At 47.9% G+C, this 8,334-nt stretch overlaps 1 protein-coding gene across 5 annotated transcripts in view; it reads right to left on the minus strand.

Annotated features, from left to right (window-relative positions):
- Positions 1 to 4,848, minus strand: part of LOC147008429 (uncharacterized) — a 73,818-nt gene extending 68,970 nt beyond the window's left edge. For 2 of the 5 annotated variants that reach the window (XM_085864833.1, XM_085864830.1), the window contains exons 1-2: positions 3,819 to 4,848; positions 3,172 to 3,303 (exon numbers count right to left, since the gene is read on the minus strand). The gene's annotated coding sequence lies outside the window, so the exon portion shown is untranslated. The other 3 variants (XR_015053405.1, XM_085864831.1, XM_085864832.1) reach the window with 3 other exon arrangements.
- Between the last annotated feature and the right edge of the window lie 3,486 nt (positions 4,849 to 8,334).

An 8,334-nucleotide genomic window follows, 5' to 3' on the forward strand; every position in this document is an offset into this window, starting at 1 on the left:
ATATATATATATATATTGCTACGGTTCTCGGAACTGTATGCATACAACAGATAGTTGTCCTGAGTCAGTTATCCCATTAATATACGTGGTTAGGTCCCTACCTTTTGTCTAGTGGGAAGACGAGGGAGTGTGTTGCGATGGGCTATTTGCCGCTATTAGTTCGGTTATCAAATCATTTTTCCCTTCCATTGCACTCTTCCTCTTTTCACTGCTGAGGTAAATTCATCTCGCTTGCTCCCCTCGTTTCACTGGCCATAGTGTACCACCGTCAACCCGCTGTATCCGGTCTCGTTTTCTGAGGCAAAATCCCGACGTTCGCAATGGAAGCTGCGCCACCATCCACCTCCCCAAACCCAGACACGCGCGGCGTGGGTGGTTGTTGGTAGATTGAAAGGAAGAAGTCGTTTGTTGTGGATCCAAAGGAAGAAGTCGGTGGGAGTTGGCTGAAAGAAGGTCGAAGGCGTGAGAAGTCGGTTGGAAAGTGGAGAATTGAAGGAGGTGTTGTGAAAGTGTTCCTGCGGCTTGGCTCTGTCTGCGTCTCGCCTCGACGGCCCGCCTCCTGTACTGGTCCCCGCCGACACGACCTCGACCAAGCCTCTTACCTGGTCCTGTCTTCTGCTCCATTCTCGGCCTTGGACTCCGCTCTTCACCACTCGTGCGGCTGTGGACTGAACTACACAACTTTTGTCGGGTGCCGCACCACGGAGCGTCCCTCCCTCGAAACGCTCAGGTACCGAGAAACTGTAACCTCAACTCCCTCCCTCGCTGGCTGCAAATGTTCCTTTCACAATTGGGTTTACTTTGTCTGAGTGTGTGTCTGAGAGTGTTGGCGCCTGTCCGTTAAGTAAGCCTGTTTAAGATATTTTATTGTTGTGATTGTTGCTTTTATTGATCTCGCGTCAAGTCTGCTTTTGTAAGTTGCTTGTATAATTGTCACACCCCACACCTCTCTCATCTTTCCCTGCATTACATCCCTGAAAACCTTTTGTTGTGCCACGTGCTTTTCCTCGCATATTTAAAAAAAATAATAATTGTAGAAATGTTCCCAGCTCGCCTTTGTCTTTTCCTCCATTGGTCCAGCATGGTTCGGATCTAAGTTTAGCCGGGTCTTTATTCCCAACAATCCGTTCCTTCTGGCCGGTTCGTCCTTGGCAGTGCCGCTCCGCTGCATCCGATCTGGAAAGGTGATCCGTAGTTGGTGGAGTGATCCGGTTCGGACAAGGAGTACCGAGGGCGTGGTTCCCCGGTGGTTAATTAGGTAACCTGATTCGAGACAGGAGGACCCTCGGTCACGCGGTTGACTTATTGGCGTCCACGGTCGGTTGAGCGATCCGCCGCATCACGGAATTATCCGTGAGCGACGGCCAACAATTCCGGGGAATCTAGTGGGAACCGACGTAGCTTTCCCCCATCTTGTGGTCTTCTCACCCGACCCCGCAACAATATATAGATATATATATATATATATATATATATATATATATATATATATATATATATATATATATATATATATATATATATATAGATATATATATATTTGTTGTTGCGCCCGATATGTTCCACGAGATCTAAGATACATGTCACGGGCCGTGCCGGAGCGCGGGCGGTCAATATGTCATCTCTGTTCAACATGTGGACGTCTGTTTGATATTCATACATCTCGATTTCCTGGTGTTTCCCTTCCCATTGATGGAGTTTGACTTCCTGGTTTCTTTGTTCAGCTCAGAGTAAAACTTGATCGTGTTTTCGTTGGTTTCACTGTCTATGGTGTTGTTCACTGTCTATGGTGTTGTTCACTTTTGAGCTGCGGGAGTATCTGTTCAGCCTGAGGATGTCTCCTCAAAATTTGTTCACATTTCTGTTCGTGTTGTCCGCTGATCAGTTCAGTCCGTAGTACAAATTGCTGGTGTTTCAGGACATGTTGGACAACTGGGACTTGGTTTTGTTGAGATGGACTCGGGTTGTGGGGTCATCTTGGTCCGGTTCCTGCTGACTCCATCACCTATCCTGAAGGACCAAGCAATGAAAAGAAGTGTCCGGTGAGTAAACAGAATAACATCAAAAACAAACTTCTCATCTTCATAAGAACTGTTTTCTCTTTCCTCGTTAAAAAAGCAAAGTATTTGTATTTACTCGCACTTCCTTCACACATCATCCACTCTCCCCCTCCCCCAACCTCGTTTACTTTTTAGATTCTTCCTCTTCTCCTTATTCTATTCGACCACTTCCCCTATTTATATTATTTTTGACTTCCTGGGAAGATATTGGTGGTGGTTTCGGTGAGGGTGATTCTTTCGGTGGTGAATTGGAGAGGGTGATCCTTTGACATCTGGTTGAGAGGGAAGAGAGAATTTGGGGTTTACACCCAATGAGACACCGCGTCCTGATTCCAAGGTGACTCGGCACTTGGATCCTCCCTTGAAGACGAAGACCTCCCTGTAGTCCCAGCGCCTCCTTCGATGACTTCGTACTTTGTTTGCAAGGTGAAGGTTACGTCCCAGATTGCTTGTTAAACTCCAAGACATTGTTTTTCGATCGCCGTTTGTCTCATTTTTTCGCTCTGTAAATGTTGCTGACGTGTCTCTTCATCTTTCAGTTTGCACAGTTGATCTTCCAGAGCGGAAAGTTTAACTTTGCTTGTGTTTTGCTGAGACCAACCTGGTGGAGGAATACTTGGATTGACTCCGAATTCTGAAGACAAGTTTGAAGCGTTTTGTTGGATTACCTGTTCAATTCGCCGGCGTATTTCATCGGACATCTGTCGTCTCTGTTCAGTTTTCTTGCTTATCTCTTCCACTCTGTGCTGAGATTCCAGTTGTTTCTCTTCACCTCGGAGTTTGGATTTCTGGTGATTCAGAGCAGGTCGTGTACCTGGCTATTTATTTGACTGAGAGGCACCTGGTGGAGAAAGAGTTGTTGCAAAATCAGAGGCTTTTTGAGAGATTGCCTGTTCAACTTGCAGGTGTTTTTGTCCGGTTCCCTGATGTGTCTGTTCGATTTCTTTGTGTTTTTGTTCCCTTTGTTGGAGTTTGACTTCCTGGTTTCTTTGTTCAGATTCATCGTGTTTCCGTTTGATTTTCTGGCTGTGATGTTGAGATTGTGAGAGTATCCGTTCAGCTTGTGGATGTTTCCCTTCAATTTGTTCGCGTTTCTGTTGGTGTTGTTCACCTGTCGGGTCACTCCGGAGTCCAGATTGTTGGTGTTTCAGGACATGTTGGATAACTGAGACTTGGTTTTGTTGAGATGTACTCGGGTTGTCCGGTAATCTTGGACCGATTCCTACTGGCTCCATCACCTATCCTGAAGGACCAAGCAATGAAAGGAATCCAAGTGTCAGGTGAGTCAACAGAATTAAATCAGAAACAAATTTCTCATCCAGATAAGAACTGTTTTCTGTTTCCTCTTGTTTAAAAAAGGTAGTAAGAGGATTATAAAGGGATAAATCTGCCAACCTACGGAAAACCAGGTAAAACAGAAAGAAAGGGAAATGATAAATTAGACAAAAATATTTTTGGCAGGAAGACGAGGGACTCGCCAGACAACGTCAACACTGCCTTGTCACATACATTTATTACGTACACTGATGCTGAACATACACTACGAAATAACTATTATAAACTTAACCCATTCAACCCTTCAGACAGATCCAAACCACGATCAATATTAATTGATGTTTTTTGTCTGTCTCTCAAGGTTGTGGATGAGTTCAGACAAAACTTGGTGGATGACTTGGTTATGTGACAAGAACAAGTAGATTTGATTTGGGTTCAGGATCGAATTCAGATCCGGCCAATCAGTGGGAAACAAAACGTAACCTGTTCAGCCTGGTGGAGGTGTACCCTCTCCCGAGTGTCATGAAACCTTGTTTGTTGTTGTTTTCTTTCTGTTCCTCCATCCTATATAAGGAAACACACAAGGAAATTAGATGTTGGTGGAGGCCATTGGGTCCATCATGCCTGTGCCAAACCAACACCGCAACAATTTATCAACACCGGATTCAAAGCGACGGTGGCGGTTCCTTTTCAGGGTCTCTGCCGACTTTCTCCAGGTTTTCTCTGTTTACTGTGTGTTTCTAGTTCGGCCTTGTGTTAAAACTTGTGCTAATTGTCGAGTTTTCATCTCGTGTTTCCTTGAGGCCTTCCCTTCTCCCTGTTTGTGTACCTCATTGTGTTTATTGTATTCTCTCCTTATGAACATCAGTTTATATTTTCTCCACTTCTCCCTCCACCCTCCTATCCTCTCTGCTTCGTCTAAAAAAAAAAAAACCCCTCACATTATACCTGACGTAACCACGTGACTTGCTGTCCCGACTCTTCTTCCTCCTTCTGACAATCTACCATCTACTTTTGTCGACCCACATTCACCAGACACATTCACGATTTTTATCCGCGTCTCGCGGAGCGATCGCTGGTTCGAAGAGAGCTCCGCGTTGTTCTTCTTCTTCTGGTGAAGACAAAACCTTTAGGACTCGGCTCTTTTATATACAGGATCCAGATCTCCTTAAATACTGAACACCTGGACACATCCTCACATAGACGGTGCCTTTTGAGAGAGTCTATCATGAACTTTTAAATATATTCGGACATTTGCTTTAAAGTTTCGAAAAGTTCACGTTACTATTTAAAGATTATTCCATTTAAATTTATTCCATAAAGACACCTCCCCCTCTTCCCAACTCCTCAAATCTTGTACCTCCCCCTGCCGCTCCCTTCTTCACCATACCTCAACAAAGTCTCATCCTTCCTCTCCCATCACCTTCCTTCACCTTGGACGTGCCTGCTCTCGTCTCCCCTCCCTATCAAAGCAACTTTCACACTGTGCCCCCTCCAAGCTTCCCTCTCACCCTTCTCCCTCAACTCTCTCCTCTCCCTCCAATCTTTCCCCTCACTTCCCCCTTGCTAAAGTTTCCCCCCCACTAACATCCACAAAACTGCCTCCTTCCTCCACTCTCTTTTCTATATCATCACTCCACCTCCTACAATCCTCAACTGCCCTCTGTCCCCTCTCTTACTACTCCCCACTGTACCCCAACCCATCACCACCGAGCCTTTTCTCCTCATCCCGCCCTCTTCCCAGCTCTTCTGCAATCTACCACACTCTTTCAATAACCCTCCTTACCTCCCCCCCTCCTCCCTCATCCTACCGTCCCCTCAAAGCCTACGCCCCTCCCTCTTCATTAACAGTGTGGACCTCAAATATCCGGGGCCTTCGCTCAAACCTCACAGATCGTTCCATACAGGTTGCCACTGACAAACCAGACATAATCTGTCGAACAGAAACTTTCCTCCTCCAAGATGTCTCTGACTCCCGAGTATCTCTCCCTGGTTAATCAAGTCAGGTATGGGAGCATGCGCCAGGACAGCGGGTCGCTGCGTCCAATTTCCGTCGGTACTCCAGGGGCCTCCGTCTGGCTATCCCCTCGGCAGATGCCTGGCCCATCCCCATCTCTTTGAGATGCCGATCAACCTGTTGCAAACACGAGGAACGTGGTCGGCCCATTGGCCTCCTCCACTCATGAGACTCCCTCGCTGAGAGAATCTGGTGAGCAGGATCAGCGTCAGGAAAACTAACCACATGTCCATGGAACACGAGCCACAGCCGCAGCTGACGCTCACGGACTACACAGGTAACAAATCTCATTTGAGTCTCTCTCAGCAACCGATCATTGGACACAAAGTCCGACCAGCGATAGCCAAGGATTCTCCGAAGAGACCTGGTACCAAAGGAATTAAATCTCCGTCTCAGATCCTTGGTCAGAGTCCAAGTCTCTCATCCACAGAGCAAGACTGGAAGCACCAAGGACTTGAAGACTCGGACTTTCGTCCTCCCGCACAGGTACCGGCAGCGCAACACCCCATTATCCAGTGAATCCTGCCTCTAAACAAACAAAAAGATCAAGCTCATCCTGCCACTAAACAAACACGTCACCAAGCTCATCCTGCCACGAAACAAACACATGACCACACTCATCCTGCCACGAAACAAACACGTGACCACGCTCATCCTGCCACTAAACAAACACGTGACCAAGCTCATCCTGCCACGAAACAAACATGTGACCAAGCTCATTCTGCCACGAAACAAACACATGACCACGCTCATCCTGCCACTAAACAAACACGCGACCACGCTCATCCTGCCTCCAAACAAACACGTGACCACGCTCATCCTGCCTCTAAAACAAACACGTGACCAAGCTCATCCTGCCTCTAAAACAAACACGTGACCGCCCTCATCCTGCATCTAAAACAAACATGTGACCACGCTCATCCTGCCTCCAAACAAACGTGACCACGCTCATCCTTCCTCCAAATAAACACGTGACCATGCTCATCCTGCCTCCAAACAAACACGTGACTGCCCTCACGCCATCTCCAAACAAACACGTGACTGTCCTCACGCCATCTCCAAACAAACACGTGACTGCCCTCACGCCATCTCCAAACAAACACGTGACTGCCGTCACGCCATCTCCAGACAAGCACGTGACTGCCCTCACGCCATCTCCAGACAAACAGGTAACCACGCTCATCCTGCCTCAAAACAAACACTTGACCACGCTCATTCTGCCTCGAAACAAACACGTGACCACGCTCATCCTGCCCCCAAACAAACACGTGAACAAGCTCATCCTGCCTCCAAACAAACACGTGACCACGCTTATCCTGCCTCCAAACAAACAAGTGACCAAGCTCATCCTGCCTCCAAACATGTGACCACGCTCATGCTGCCTCCAAATAAACATGTGACCAAGCTCATCCTGCCTCCAAACACGTGACCACGCTCATCCTGCCTCCAAACAAACACGTGACCAAGCTCATCCTGCCTCCAAACAAACACGTGACCAAGCTCATCCTGCCTCTAAATAAACACGTGACCAAGCTCATCCTGCCTCCAAAGAAACATGTGACCACGCTCATCCTGCCTCCAAACAAGTGACAAAGCTCATCCTGCCTCCAAACAAACACGTGACCACGCTCATCCTGCCTCCAAACAAACAAGTGATCAAGCTCATCCTGCCTCCAAACATGTGACCACGCTCATGCTGCCTCCAAATAAACATGTGACCAAGCTCATCCTGCCTCCAAACACGTGACCACGCTCATCCTGCCTCCAAACAAACATGTGACCAAGCTCATCCTGCCTCAAAACATGTGACCACACTTATCCTGCCTCCAAACAAGTGACCAAGCTCATCCTGCTTCCACACAAACAAGTGACCAAGCTCATCCTGCCTCCAAACACGTGACCACGTTCATCCTGCCTCCAAACAAACAAGTGACCAAGCACATCCTGCCTCCAAACACGTGACCTTGCTCATCCTGCCTCCAAACAAGTGACCAAGCTCATCCTGCTTCCAAAGAAACAAGTGACCAAGCTCATCCTGCCTCCAAACACGTGACCACGTTCATCCTGCCTCCAAACAAACAAGTGACCAAGCACATCCTGCCTCCAAACACGTGACCAAGCTCAGCCTGCCTCCAAACAAGTGACCAAGCTCATCCTGCTTCCAAACAAACAAGTGACCAAGCTCATCCTGCCTCCAAACAAGTGACCACACTCTTCCTGCCTCCAAACAAACAAGTGACAAAGCTCATCCTGCCTCCAGACGTGACCACGCTCATCCAGCTTCCAAACAAACAAGTGACAAGGCTCATCCTACTTCCAAACAAACAAGTGACCAAGCTCATCCTGCCTCCAAACACGTGACCATGCTCATCCTGCCTCCAAACAAACACGTGACTGCCCTCACGCCATCTCCAGACAAGCACGTGACTGCCCTCACGCCATCTCTAAACAAACACGTGACTACCGTCACGCCATCTCCAGACAAGCACGTGACTGCCCTCACGCCATCTCCAGACAAATAGGTGACCACGCTCATCCTGCCTCAAAACAAACACGTGACCACGCTCATCCTGCCTCGAAACAAACACGTGACCACGCTCATCCTGCCTCCAAACAAACACGTGAACAAGCTCATCCTGCCTCCAAACAAACACGTGGCCAAGCTCATCCTGCCTCCAAACAAACACGTGACCAAGCTCATCCTGCCTCCAAACAAACACGTGACCAAGCTCATCCTGCCTCCAAACAAACACGTGACCAAGCTCATCCTGCCTCTAAATAAACACGTGACCAAGCTCATCCTGCCTCAAAAGAAACATGTGACCACGCTCATCCTGCCTCCAAACAAGTGACAAAGCTCATCCTGCCTCCAAACAAACACGTGACCACGCTCATCCTGCCTCCAAACAAACAAGTGACCAAGCTCATCCTGCCTCGAAACAAACACATGACCAAGCTCATACTGCCTCCAAACAAACAAGT

This window comes from Eptatretus burgeri, chromosome 19 (genome assembly GCF_056783735.1).
Source record: "Eptatretus burgeri isolate ZD-2024b chromosome 19, Ebu_testis_v1, whole genome shotgun sequence".
NCBI lineage: Eukaryota > Metazoa > Chordata > Myxini > Myxiniformes > Myxinidae > Eptatretus > Eptatretus burgeri.